The sequence below is a fragment of the Aethalodelphis obliquidens genome, unplaced genomic scaffold (genome assembly GCF_003676395.1).
Source record: "Aethalodelphis obliquidens isolate GAN/ISIS:26980383/991018 unplaced genomic scaffold, ASM367639v1 scaffold21, whole genome shotgun sequence".
Lineage (NCBI taxonomy): Eukaryota > Metazoa > Chordata > Mammalia > Artiodactyla > Delphinidae > Aethalodelphis > Aethalodelphis obliquidens.
The window spans coordinates 10,247,458-10,261,128 of NW_020837965.1; positions in this window are offsets into that span (position 1 = coordinate 10,247,458).

The window sequence follows — 13,671 nt, forward strand, 5'->3', positions numbered from 1 at the left end:
TTACCTCAAGTAGATGAAGTAATATCTTATTTTATTGACTCCTACTTACACTCAAATATTCAGATAAATATGTTTAATCAGTCACGTCCAGTTCACAGACAATACATTAGAGCTAGAACTCAAGTAATTGAAAGGACAATGGTGATGTCATAATAGCAACCTTGGAGCATGCATATTTCTATTAGTATCTTGTTAGTTTCATCATTCTAATTCCTGTTATATTTAGCACTGAGATTACATGTTGAAACTCTATTCCCTGCAGAACATAATTTCTCTTTCCTTTTTCATTTTATAGAAGCTTATAGAGCTGAACCCGAGCTTTCAGTCCATTTAAATTATTACTTTATTTCTCTAGATAGATTTTTGTGAAATCATATACTTGCAATTAGTACCAAAGAGCAATTTTCCCTCAAAAAGAATGTTTCCCCAGGCTCAGAAATGTGTATGCAATATTTGTATTACAGAATCCACAAAAAAGAAAAGGAAATATTCAATCTGGTAAATTGTATATGTTTCTGGGAAGGGACAAAATATACACAGGAACAATGAGCTGATACTTAAAATGTCCAGCCACAGACTAAACTTTTATGGAAAAATCAGCAATAGAAACTCAAATTATCAATAATCACCCAAGGGAAATAGTGAAAGTCTCATCAGGCAAATCTTAAAAAGCTAATGAAGACTTGAAAAAATTCCATTTTGACAGAAAGGTACATTATAACAGAGTATCGTTGGTTTTTCCTTTTCTTATACTTTTGATCCCTATGAAAAGCAGAGATGGAAGAGATAGAAATTCAGTATTTAGGCAAAATAATAATCATAATGATTTCTACATAGTCCTTTATAAAGACACAGCAACTTGAAGAATTTTCTTCTGTTAACATTTAGGAATAAATTAATCACCTAGAGCTTGGGCAGAAGTCCATCTTTGTTATCATTAATGGCACACTCCTGACATGTAGCAACATAACATGCTAGGAATATAAGAGATGCAGCTTTTATATTAGTGGTAGAAACAGCTGGAGGAGCAGAAGACCTTGGCTTGGTTGTATATACCCTTGGTCTAATACTGCATCTACCCTCTTGTATAAATAGCCATTTGTATTTCACGTAAAGCTACCAGCTGAGTGATAATAAATGCAACTCCATTATCTTAGCAAAGTATCCCTTGAATCAGGACTCCGCACAGAGACATAATCCCTAGGACAGTTCAATAATAAGTGATATCAAAGCCAGTTGTAAATGTCAGTTCTACTACCCTCCCCTGGTAGACCCATTTGGATGGTTAAATTTAAATCAAAGGGAAAATTAAGCTCTGTTTCTAACTACATAGAGTAAAACATATATGTGTATCAGGAATATGCTTGCATATTTGCATATGCTGGTATAATAATGTGTATATAAACAGCCCCAGGAATCTATTGATTTCACATAATTAACTGGTAGCATTAACTACAGTTTTTATATGAAGATATCTATAGACAAACCTTTCTTAGGTCAAGACCTAGTCCATTTGAGATGGAAAACTTGCTTTTCCTATCAGGGAGGTTTCTTCTCTGCTGGGCATTTAAATGACTTCAAAAATAAAGTGAGTGGCATGGACATATATACACCACCAAATGTAAAATAGATAGCTAGTGGGAAGCAACCAAATAGCACAGGGAGATCAGCTTGGTGCTTTGTGACCACCTAGAGGGGTGGGATAGGGAGGGAGGGAGGGAGACGCAAGAGGGAGGAGATATGGGGATGTATGTATATGTATAGCTGATTCACTTTGTTATACAGCAGAAACTAACACGTCATTGTAAAGCAATTATACTTCAATAAAGATGTTAAAAAAAATAAATCCCTCATTTTTCAAAAAAAAAACTGGCCCCTCTATTATGAAACAGAACTGTGTATTTGGCAAACTCATTATTCTAGTGCTTAAAGTGATGGTACTGAAAATGTTAAAATAAATTAGATTCACAGTAAAAAGTAACCCTGCCAAAGGGTAGATTTTAGTGAATATGGCAGATGATTGATATAGATAGCAATAATAATGACCAATACGCACTAAGGATGTATAAAATGCCAGGCATTGTGCTCAGAGCTTTACAGATATCATCTGGTTTTGTCTCACGAGAATCTTACACAGTGAGTAGTATTGTTATTATGCCCATTTTACAGGTAAATTCACAGGGGTAGGAACCTTTCTTAAGGCTATACAGCAGTCAGTACTGGAACTATACTTTGAATCTTAGCTTTGCAGTTTACAAAACTAGCCCAAGATTTCTGGCACTGTTCCTACCATTCATTATTTTACTCATTTAACCAATATTTATCATTCAGGGTTGAGCACTTATGGACCTAGGCTGAGGACCTGGAACCTGTCTACAAGCCCAGACAAGGGTAAGGATAGTAAACTGTTCCTATCTCAAGTACTAACACTGATAAATTGGCAATGGTGGCCTGAAAAAGTGTGTTAAGAATCCACAGTTCAAGTTAGGTCAGCAAGGAACAATGGGGTAGATAGAGCAACGTCTATGACGTGTGAGGTGATGAGGGAACAGCAACAGGGGTCTCCAGTATTTGACTTCCCTGAACTAGGGGGTAACGAAATCTGGAGGAAACTCTCCAAAGTCAGTTGTCAAGCGGAGTTGAATAAACAGAAACGTGAATACTTTAGGATTTATATTAAAGCAATATGGAGGGCCATTAAGAGCAAGAGATACAAACAGAACCTAGTGTGCAAAGACAAGACAAGGGTAAGCAAAGGCAAGGCAAATAATGAAGCAGACACTAAATAGAAAGGTGCAATGCAAAAGTACACAGCTATTCAAGAGAAATGGAAAAAAATGGAAAGCCAAGTATTCCAGAGAGACAATAAGAAAGAACGTGGATAACTAAGATAGGGTACCTGCCGCAGACTCCAGAGGCAACAGCTATCCTTCCATGATTTGCCTGGGTTACGAGGTCACAAGGTACACTGGGCAGAGGTGGAAAAAATGAGGAGAGCTGGAGTCAGGCTTTGTCAGGCCCATATTAATGTCCCCAAGTAGCTTGACTAAAATGTCTACTCTAGAGCTTCCCTGGTGGCGCAGTGGTTGAGAGTCCACCTGCCAATGCAGGGGACATGGGTTCGTGCCCCGGTCCGGGAGGATCCCACATGCCGCGGAGCGGCTAGGCCCGTGAGCCATGGCCGCAGAGCCTGCACGTCCGGAGACTGTGCTCTGCAGCGGGAGAGGCCACAACAGTGAGAGGCCCGCGTACTGGAAAAAAAAAAAAAAAAGTCGACTCTAGCCCAGCAGTGGCCAACTTTACTCACTCCAGGCCTCCTTTTTGACCAAACAACATCCTGTTTTTTGCGTCTGCTTTGGTGATGCACTGTTCCTCTCTCCTAGGTAGATATCAGAGTTGACAGCTGTTAATCCCACTCCAGAAGGAATAAATCCTGCCAGGGCTGGCAATGAGCAGGTATATTTCCACTCACCTGGATCAAACCAAAGTCTCCCGAGAATACAATTTGTGCAAACAGCCCTTATTCCACTTGGCAACTGGAGGATTTAGCACCAATTGTAGCACCTACAGCCTACAGTTTAAGACAAGTGGCCTGGAAGAGAGATAAGCACACACTTCTGAGATGCGTGCAGTAATTAGCTCCCAGCAGCATAAAATATTCAACTCCAGATGATGAATTTTAATTTTATTTCAAAAACCTTTTCAAAGGGGCTTCCCTGGTGGCACAGTGGTTGAGAATCCACCTGCCGATGCAAGGGAAACAGGTTTGTGCCCCAGTCCGGGAAGATCCCACATGCCGTGGAGTGGCTGGGCCCGTGAGCCATGGCCATTGAGCCTGCACGTCCGGAGCCTGTGCTCCGCAATGGGAGAGACCACAACAGTGAGAGGCCCACGTACCGCAAAAAAACCAAAAAACCAAAAAACCAAAAAACAAACCCAACGTTTTCAAGGGGAAGGTGTCAGAGCTTAACACTTGCTACTAGATTTAACATAAATGGTTACCTGCGAATTAGAACCAGTTTTCCAGTCATTTGTGATCTAATATATGAAAATGAATTATGTGGTTCAAGATGAAAGGAAATCTATAATCCTTTGTACAGTGCTGAAATACTAAATCACATTAAAGGGGTGAGTGGTGAAGGGGAACACTTTGTTGATTTACACCTAAATAACAAGTGTGTCTCTCAATCAGATCTCAATTTAGCTGGCAAAGCATTTGGCTTATGGGAAAAAAACAAAAACAAAAACGTGGACTTCTAACAGTTTAAAGGTGAAGTTTAGGATCTAGAAGACAAAGTCTAATTATGTTCCTGGACAGAAGGACTAAGATAATCATCCTGGCAGAGAGGGAAGGGTGGTGGGAGGAAAGGGGAGACCACCAGGGTGCCCTCACTTCTTGGCAAGTGTGTCGTTGTACCATCACAGAACCCAGGAAACTGAGCAAGGCCTAGCATTTATTCTGGGGAAGGCATCCAGCAGAATGGGACAGCTGATTTTGCACCTCAGTGCAATGCATTCTAAGGCAGCTTTATTATTCATTGGGGCCACCAGGCTAGGCACACTGAGTGACACCAAGACCATATGGATAGAAAACCCCTGGGGCTCTATGTGGCTTGTATTGTCTAACCCAGTGTCTTTGAGAGCTTACCATAGCCTTGGACACTCTTATGGGTTGAATTGTGTCCCCCCAAAACATGTTGAAGTTCTGACTCTGCAGTACCTGTGCATGAAACTTTATTTGGAAATAGAGTCTTTGCAGATACAGTCAAGTTACGGTGACGTCATAGTGAATTAGAGTGGGCGCTTAATCCTGTATGCCCAGTGGTCTTGTAAGAAGAGGGAAATATGGAAACATACAGAGACGCACAAGGGGAGAATGTCACATGACAACTGGAAGCAGAGATTGATGTGCTTACCACTGCAAGACAAGAAACACCCGAGGCTTCCAGCAGCTTGAAGACACAAGGAAAGATCCTTCTTTACAGTTTCAGAAGGACCATGGCCCTGTTGGCAACTTGATTTCAGACTTCCAGCCCCCAGATATCTCCAGATGTGAGGTAACACATTTTTGTTGTTTTAAGCCATCCAGTTTGTGGTACTGTTACGGCAGTCCTAGGAAACGGATACAGTTATCTTTATTCTAACAAAATATACTCAGAACCCTGAAATATTAGACAGGTAGATACAAAGTTGACCTGGTCAAAGCTGGGATAAAAGTAACAATTCACACCTGAAAGGTTCCTAGTCTTCTACTCAGTGTGAAAACTAGGGCCCCTTTGAGGAATGTTTAAATCTCTCAAGGGCGTGAATTAACGCATGCTAAGTCTTTTTTTTTTAATTAAAAAAATATTTTAAATTATCTCATGAGTGTTTATCTAAATGACTTTCCATAAACTGAAGATACCCATGTCATGTGCTCTCAGATTAAGCATCAAAACATCACTGGTGTCCCAGAATCCCCTCATGTTTCCTTCCACATCCCAAACGGCATTCCCTCTCTTGACTGCTTACTATCATGTCCTTTTTTTTTTTTTTTTTTTTTTTTGCAGTACGCAGGCCTCTTACTGTTGTGGCCTCTCCCGTTGCAGAGCACAGGCTTCGGACGCGCAGGCTCAGCGGCCATGGCTCACGGGCCCAGCCGCTCCGCGGCATGTGGGATCTTCCCAGACCAGGGCACAAACCCGTGTCCCCTGCATTGGCAGGCAGACTCTCAACCACTGCACCCCAGGGAAGCCCTATCATGTCCTTTTGATTTTTGAAATAATGTAAGTCTCTTAAAACACTTCTGGAGGGAAGGTTATCTTTTCAAAAATTCAACTGACTCTGTGCCAACTTTCTTAAGTATCGAATAACCTTTGTGTTTCTCATATTTAGAACTGTTGATATTAGCTAGTTTATAGCAATATCAATTTCACATGTAAATATAATCAAAAATATAAAAAGTCCACATAAGAAACTTTAAATAATTATCTAATGCTTTTTTTTTTTTTTCTCTCTAGACTGGGGGTGGGCAGGGAACCCCTCCTGCTGCTTCCTGGGAGTCAGTGGCCTCAGTCTCTCGGTTCCTACAGCTTTGACGGACAGTGAGGGATTGGGGACATGACCAGGGACACGCGTGGACGATGGAAATCTCATGCGTGTACCTCTCAAATGTTGTGGCTCCCACACACACAGGAGGCCGAAGAGGTAGAAGTCAGCGGACTTTATTTGGAAGAGGGGGTTTTCTGCTGGTTTTGATGGGATGGGGGTAGAGTGAGGACCGGCAGGGAGGCACAGTGAGACCCTGACCACCCAGGATTAGTTCCTTCACGTCTGCAAGTCAGGCAGGCCAGGCAGCCTACTGGGTAGAACCCACATCCTGGATGGGCAGCCCCCAGCCACGAGGAGTCGCCTTCAAGGGGCAGCTTCTCCGAGTAACCAAGTAACGCCCAGTGAGTCACTCGGGCTGGTCAGCGGGCACTGGGAAGGTGGCCAGAGCCGCGTCTTGCGGGGGCGAGCCCAGCTACTACAACAGCAGGAGCGCAGGTGGGCCCCAGCAGGGCGGCCATGGTCAGAGCCTTCCTGCGGCCACTGCTCAGCCGCTGGGCCTCACAGACGTCCCTCTTGTCTCGTAGCCTCGTGTTCAGCTCCCTGAGCAGTTCCAGTTGCCGCAGGAGGCTGAGCTTCTCTTCCTGCATGTTCCTCGAGACCGCGACCACGTCTCTCCCGCTGCCGCAGCCCCCCGCGCTCCAGCTCCTGCTCGCATCTCTGCAGCATAATATTTATTATCTGGCTCTTTATAGAAAAAGTATCCTTTTTTTTTTTCTTTTTAAATTCTTTAAGTCTATAATAGTGCCTGCCTGTATTTCAAAGAACTTGCTATCTGGCTGTCTTGTTTAGTCAGGGAATATTTCAAAAACACTTTTTAGCTCCCAACTTGATATTTTTAGAATACTTTGCATATGAGGAAGTTATATGTAAATTAGAGGGAATGAATCTAATTAACTAATTTTCATTTATATAAATAAATGTACTCTCCCATCTAGATGAAAGCTGAATATGTATAAACAAAGTAATATTATTATTATTGTATCTCCATCTTTTCACAAAATTGATGTGGTGACTTCTAAAACCATCCAGCACTTGAAGAGTGTTCATTTTTGTGTCAGGTATTGCTCTAAGTGTTTTTACGTATTTTTAAATTACTTAACCTCATAACAACACAATGAGATAGGATGGTTATTATTCATAGTCTACCACCGAGGATATAGGTCACAGAGAGTTTGAGTTGAATTCCCCAAGGTCACAGATGAATGGAGCTTAGATTCACACCCAGGCTCACTAGCAGTTGGAGTCCATAATCATCTTGTTATACAAGCTTTTAACAGAGAGGTATTCAATACAATGATAATTTTACAAAAACAAAAATAAGGACAAGGAAAAATATAAAAAATTCAGCCATAAAAGTCCATATATTTCTGAAGTTGAATTCGAAAATATGTTTCTTTGAGCCTCTTCAGAGTAAACACACAGACCAAGCAAGCCAAAACCACTCAGCTGCAAAGATCTCACCATTTTTTTTTAATTGAAAAGAATAGCAGCTTTTCAAAACACTTTCCAAATATTGAATTTGAGAATTAATTCTTCAAATTATAAATGCATTTATGCTTTGACCCAGCAATCCTACTCCAGGGGATCTATCTAGCCAGTAGACCTGCTGCACACATACAGAAATGATTCACATGCAAGGCTAATCACAGAAGTATTGGATTTAATAGCAAGGGGCTGGAAACAACTCAAAAGTCTGTTACTAGGGACTAGTTACATAGAGACTATGCATTCCATATGTGAAACCAGAAGGGCTCCATACATATCTTTAAATAAGATGAATGTATAAATACCCACATCATAATATGTAGCATTATACACTTTGTAAAATAAATTGAGAAACTAAGTATATCTACTTGTACATACATGAAGATACACTGGAAGGATTCATAAACATCAACAAAAGGCAAAAGTCTTCTTTCTCTCCCATGACACATTTGCAAATCTCATTGGTTCTGCTTTCAGAACAGAAGCACAAATCTGACTGCTTCTAACACTCTCCTACTATCACTGCTCTGGCCCAAACCACCATTATATCATGCCTGGACAATTATAATAGCCTCCACCTTTGAACCTTCAAACCATTTCAACATGACAGCCAGAGTGACTTTTAAAAAGATCTGTCACTCCTCTGCTTGAAATCCTCCCATCTCAGAGTAAAAAGCAACCCATATTATGACTTACAAAGCTTTATATAATAAGTTACTGTTTCTACACTTAGTCACTACTAATCTTCCCTTAGTTCAGTTAGGGGTCCCCATTGCTCTGTCTGGAATTAGAAATATACTCATTAGGTAACAAAAAATGTGAAAATAATGAAATTTTTTCTCTACAATGAAAATATTCAATTGCCTATTATTAGATGTTCCTATGTTTTAATGTACATGCATGAATCATATCCACATACACAAACACACATGTACACATACACACATATAAAAAGCAATATACAAACAGATAAATCATTGTAACGTTTAGCACAAAGTGGTGTTAGGTTTTGTTTTTAGGGCTGCATGAAAGGCTCTTTGAACAAGGAAGAGACTAAAAAACCTGAAAACAATCTTGAGAATAATATCCAAAGGCTGAGTAGAGAGGAATTCAGGAAATCATTTACAATAACATAACAGGTTGGTTCAAAGTAAAAGAAATATTGCTGAGTATTTTAATACTTTAATCTTTCTCTTAACCTTTTTCTCTCTCATTAGAAAAGCTATTGTTGAATGTTAACAATTAATTGTTTAGATCTTCTTTTTGTCTTTCAACTGTTTTAATAGATACCCATATGCTCCAATCTGCCAAAAACGGCATGGTGATATTGATGTATAATTTCTCACTTTATATTTTCTTGTGTGAGGAAATGACATTGAACCCAAAATTTTCCCTTATGAAATAACCATTTTAAATTTTTATTTTGGGAAACAAAATAACCTACATTTCTGAAAAAAAAAAAAACCTGAAAGGAATAACCTCACTGAGTTAACTTAAGTGACTTAAAATAAACCTTTCTTTTCATTGTCTATGCTAAAAATAAACAAATGAACAACCACCACAAAATGGCAGAAAATGCTTTCTATAGACATTGTTTGAACTTCTGACTATTATGAATTGATTTACGAGTACAAGCCATCTAGATAATAAAATTCAGTCTGAGGTGTGTTTTAGTTCAGTATAGTTTAATAGCAATAAAGCTTAAAGATTTATTGTAAAATAGTAATAGAACCAGGCCTAAATCAGGCTGGGATTTAAATGTGGTTCTGGACCAAGGCAGCCCAATGATCCCCCCAGTAGCAGTTGACAAACTTTCACTCTAACAGTCCATTGTTAATATGCCCCAGAGACCCCCATTCTGTTTCTTTCTGATCTTTAGGTCTCCAAGTTCTAACTGCTTAAGGGTAGACATTCTGTCTTAGCTCATCTTTTTAAGTAGAGTCTCACATGCTGTGGGTTTTTGCCCAGTATTGATTCTTCATGATCTAACCAGCTACTGCCAGGGAACCAAGATGACATGAACCATTGCCCAAACTGCACTGTGAGCAAATTTTCTGACAAAGGAGCCTAGATGAGATAAATTCCCAAACACTTATTTAATGCACTGCAACCCAACATGTCTAATACCTGTTTCCCATTGACTTGGAGAGTGCCATGCAGATAGGTGGCAAAATAAATCCAGGTGTGCTAGGCAAATACGCCCACATTCTTGGGACATCTCTCCAAAGCTGTTAATGCTCAGCATATTCCAATGCTTGTGGGCACAACTACAATGTTACCACTCCTTCCACAATACACCACAATACAAAGGAATAGCCACGTTCAGTTTCTGAATCCATAGACAATGCCACAGTTCCTAAAGTCATTGTCAGTCACTGAGTTTTTCCCTGTAGTTGTCATTCTCTAGTTAGGAGGTTGGCAAACTCCAACCAGTAGGACAAATCCATCCCACTGTCTATTTTTGTGAACAAAGTTTTATTAGAAAATAGCCATGCTTTTCTGCTCACATATCATCCATGGCTGCTTTCAAAATATATTGGCAGAGTTGAGACCTCATCACTCACAAACCTAAAATATTTATTATCTGGCTCTTTATAGAAAAAGTATGCTGACCACTGCTCTAGTGCATTCATTCAACAAATGTTTAATGAGTACCTACTATAAGCTAAGCATTGGCTTAGCTTCCAGAGATTTAGAAGTGAACTAAACAAAGCCCTTGATGATTTACAGCTTATATTTTGGAGTGGGCTGGTGAACAAACAGTTTTTAAAAATTGTGTCTTATGAAGAAGCTTTGAGTGCTATAGATAAAAAGTGAGACATGAAAAAACAGTTGGGCATGCTTGGTGGCTGGGGTTATGGTTGTTGCCCTTTACCATGTGTAAGGCTAATCATGAAAACTCTTCCAGTAAGGTGATATTTGAGTAAAGGTTTTAAAGAAATAAGGAAGAGATCGTTTCGGTAGCTGAAGGAAGTGTCTCCTAGGAGAGGTAATAATACATTCTCTACCAATACAGCCCCAAAATACCTAAAACAAAACTGAGAGAGTTTAAGAAAGTAACAGGAAATTTAAAACAATAATTGGATATCTAAATACCCCATTTTCAAAAAAGTGTAGAAATACGTGGAAAATCATAAAGGAAATAAAAGATATGAACACACTATTAGACATAAACCACTCCTCCCAACAGCAGCAGAATACACATTCTTCCCAAGTACATATGGAACATTCTCTAAGATAGACCATATTCCAGGTCATAAAACAGGTCTCAGTGAATTTAAAAACACTGAAGTCATAGAAAATATATTCTCAACCACACTGGAATTAAAATAGAAATCAATAACAGAAGGATATTTGTAGAATTCATGAATATGTGGAAATAAAACAACACATTACTAAATAACCAATGGGTCAAAGGATAAATTAAAAGAGAAATTAGAAACTATATTGAGATGAATGAAAATGAACATACAACGTAACAAAACTTATGGGATTGCAGCTATAGGAGTGTTTAGATGGAAATTTAAAGCTGTAAGCCCCTACGTTTAAAAAGAATAAAGATCTCAAATCAATAACCTAACTATTAAACAGAGAAAAAGAAGAGCAAGCTAAATGCAAAGCAAGTAGAAAGAAGGAAAAAATAAAAATTAGAACAGAACTAAATAAAACAGAGACTAGAAAGACAACAGAGAACCAAAGTTTGGTTCTTTGGAAAGATCAAGAAAATTGACAAAAGCTTAGCTAGTCTGAATAAGAAACAAAAGAAGGAAGACTCAAATTACTAAATAAAGAATGAAAGAGGGGCCATCACCGACCTCACAGAAATAAAATGCCAACAAATTAGATAATTTAGTTGAAACAGTAAATTCAACTATTCCTAGAAAGACACAGATTACCAAAACTTACTCAAGAAGTAGAAAATCTGAATAAACCTATAGCAAGTAAAGGGGTTAAATTAGTAATTAAAAACATCTCACATAGAAGAACCCTGGCCAGATGGCTTCACTGATGAAGTCCACTAAATGTTCAAAGAATAATTAATACCAATCTTCCACAAGAAGAGGAAGGAACATGTTTCCAACTCATTTTGTGAAACCAGTATTACCCTAATACCCAAACCAGGGAAATATCAAAAGAGAAGTAAACTACAGACCAATATCTCTTAATAGAGACACAGAACTCCTCGACAAAACTAGCAAAATAATACAGTAACATACAGGAAGATTTATATATCAGGACCAAGTGAGATTTACCACAGGAATACAGGTTGGTTTAATGTTCAAGGTGAAGAATGAAGTACTTACTCCTGCCCCAGCTGTAAAAGAAACTTACCTCTAAAAGTGCAAAAACAGTGGAATCCAAAAAATTAAATCAAATATATAGCTGCACTCCAAATTCATGGTGATATATTCATATTCTTTAAAAAAAAACTAATTATATCAGAAACATCATCTGTAATTGGAGTCACTACCCTGGATCAAGTAATCCAAGGTCATTCTTAAGCATCCAGCAGTCTTTTTGCGCTATCAAGATTGGGAAACAGGTCTATTGTGGTGTTGCTAATACAATACCTTCACTTCTTTCAAGAATATCTTTCACCTAATTGAGGTAGGGTAGAGGTAAATAGGCTTCCAAGTTTGATACTTGACCCTTTACCCATAAGAATAAATATCAGAATTTGTGATATTTGGAAACTGGAGAAATAATCAACATCAGATGAACTTGGGCAATCAGAGCTTCATTTGTAAACTATAGCTGACCTCAGTCACATTACAGTTGTGTCCTGGATATAGGGATTACATTGTCTAGGGTGTTGGTAGTTGGTTTATTTCTCTTCCTTCAAAGAATAGATACCAAGATAAAAAGTCACAGGTCAGGGCTTCTCTGGTGGCGCAGTGGTTGAGAGTCCGCCTGCCGATGCAGGGGACACAGGTTCGTGCCCTGGTCTGGGAAGATCCCACATGCCACGGAGTGACTAGGCCCTTGAGCCATGGCCACTGAGCCTGTGTGTCTGGAGCCTGTGCTACGCAACGGGAGAGGCCACAACAGTGAGAGGCCCGTGTACCGCAAAAAAAAAAAAAAAGTCACAGGTCATACCAGAAGAGACCACAAGAAAGTTTCATGTGGTGCTCTTGGAAGATTGGAGGCCATTCCTTTTTACAATCACTCCCAGGACTCCTTTTATTCAAGAATCCAGGGAAAATAAAATAACTCTTGTCTAGAAACTATCAGATCCCATGACTAACAAGCTGGTTTGAATCAGAAGACCTTTTTCCAAACCTTGAAACTTTTGCAATTAAAAAAAGGAAAAAGAAATAAGAAAAAACTCTCAAAACTCATATCCTTAAGTGTACTAAGTGTGCAGTCCTACTTAGTTTATTTTTTTACCCCTGATGAAACTGTAGTCCAGATGGAAGTACCAGAGATCTCCACATGCCTGGTCATTCCCTAAACTAGACTACTGGTCACTCTTCTGCTGATGGCAAATGATCACATCCACTTTGCATGTGCTACTTAACTGTCCTTGTTGGACCAAGACACTTTTGATTCCTCTCAAACCTAAGTTGCATTAAGTTTCCATCTTCCCCATCAAGATTCCTAGCTGAGAAAGAATTGTCAGGGGTGTCAATTCCAGTGTGGCAGAGGCTCCTCTGATAATTGCTTATAACAATGGAAAAGAAGAGAAAATACTGTAAGATAATTCAGAGGTCAGTGGACAACACACACAGAAAAGACAAGCCTAGCATTCATAGCTCCTGGGGTTTTTGAATTCCTTCATTTAAATTGTGATAATGTGTGCTGGTCTTTTGATGTCAGCTATCATAGGCCAGCCTTGGATGCAAATGTCTATCAATTGACTCAGCAAACTCTTTCATCCACAGCTGGCTGCCTACACGGAAGGCAGAATCACTGGCACAAGACACCACTAAAATTAATTTGGCTGCATGTAAAATGATGGTCTGTTTTGGCAGCATCTGTCAAAATGTAAAAAAGATATGATCTCTTTTGCCAAGAAGTTCCACTTCAAAGGATTCATTCTTCAGATATTCTGGTATAAGATCCCAAAGATGTATATAAACTGTATTCACTGAAGCC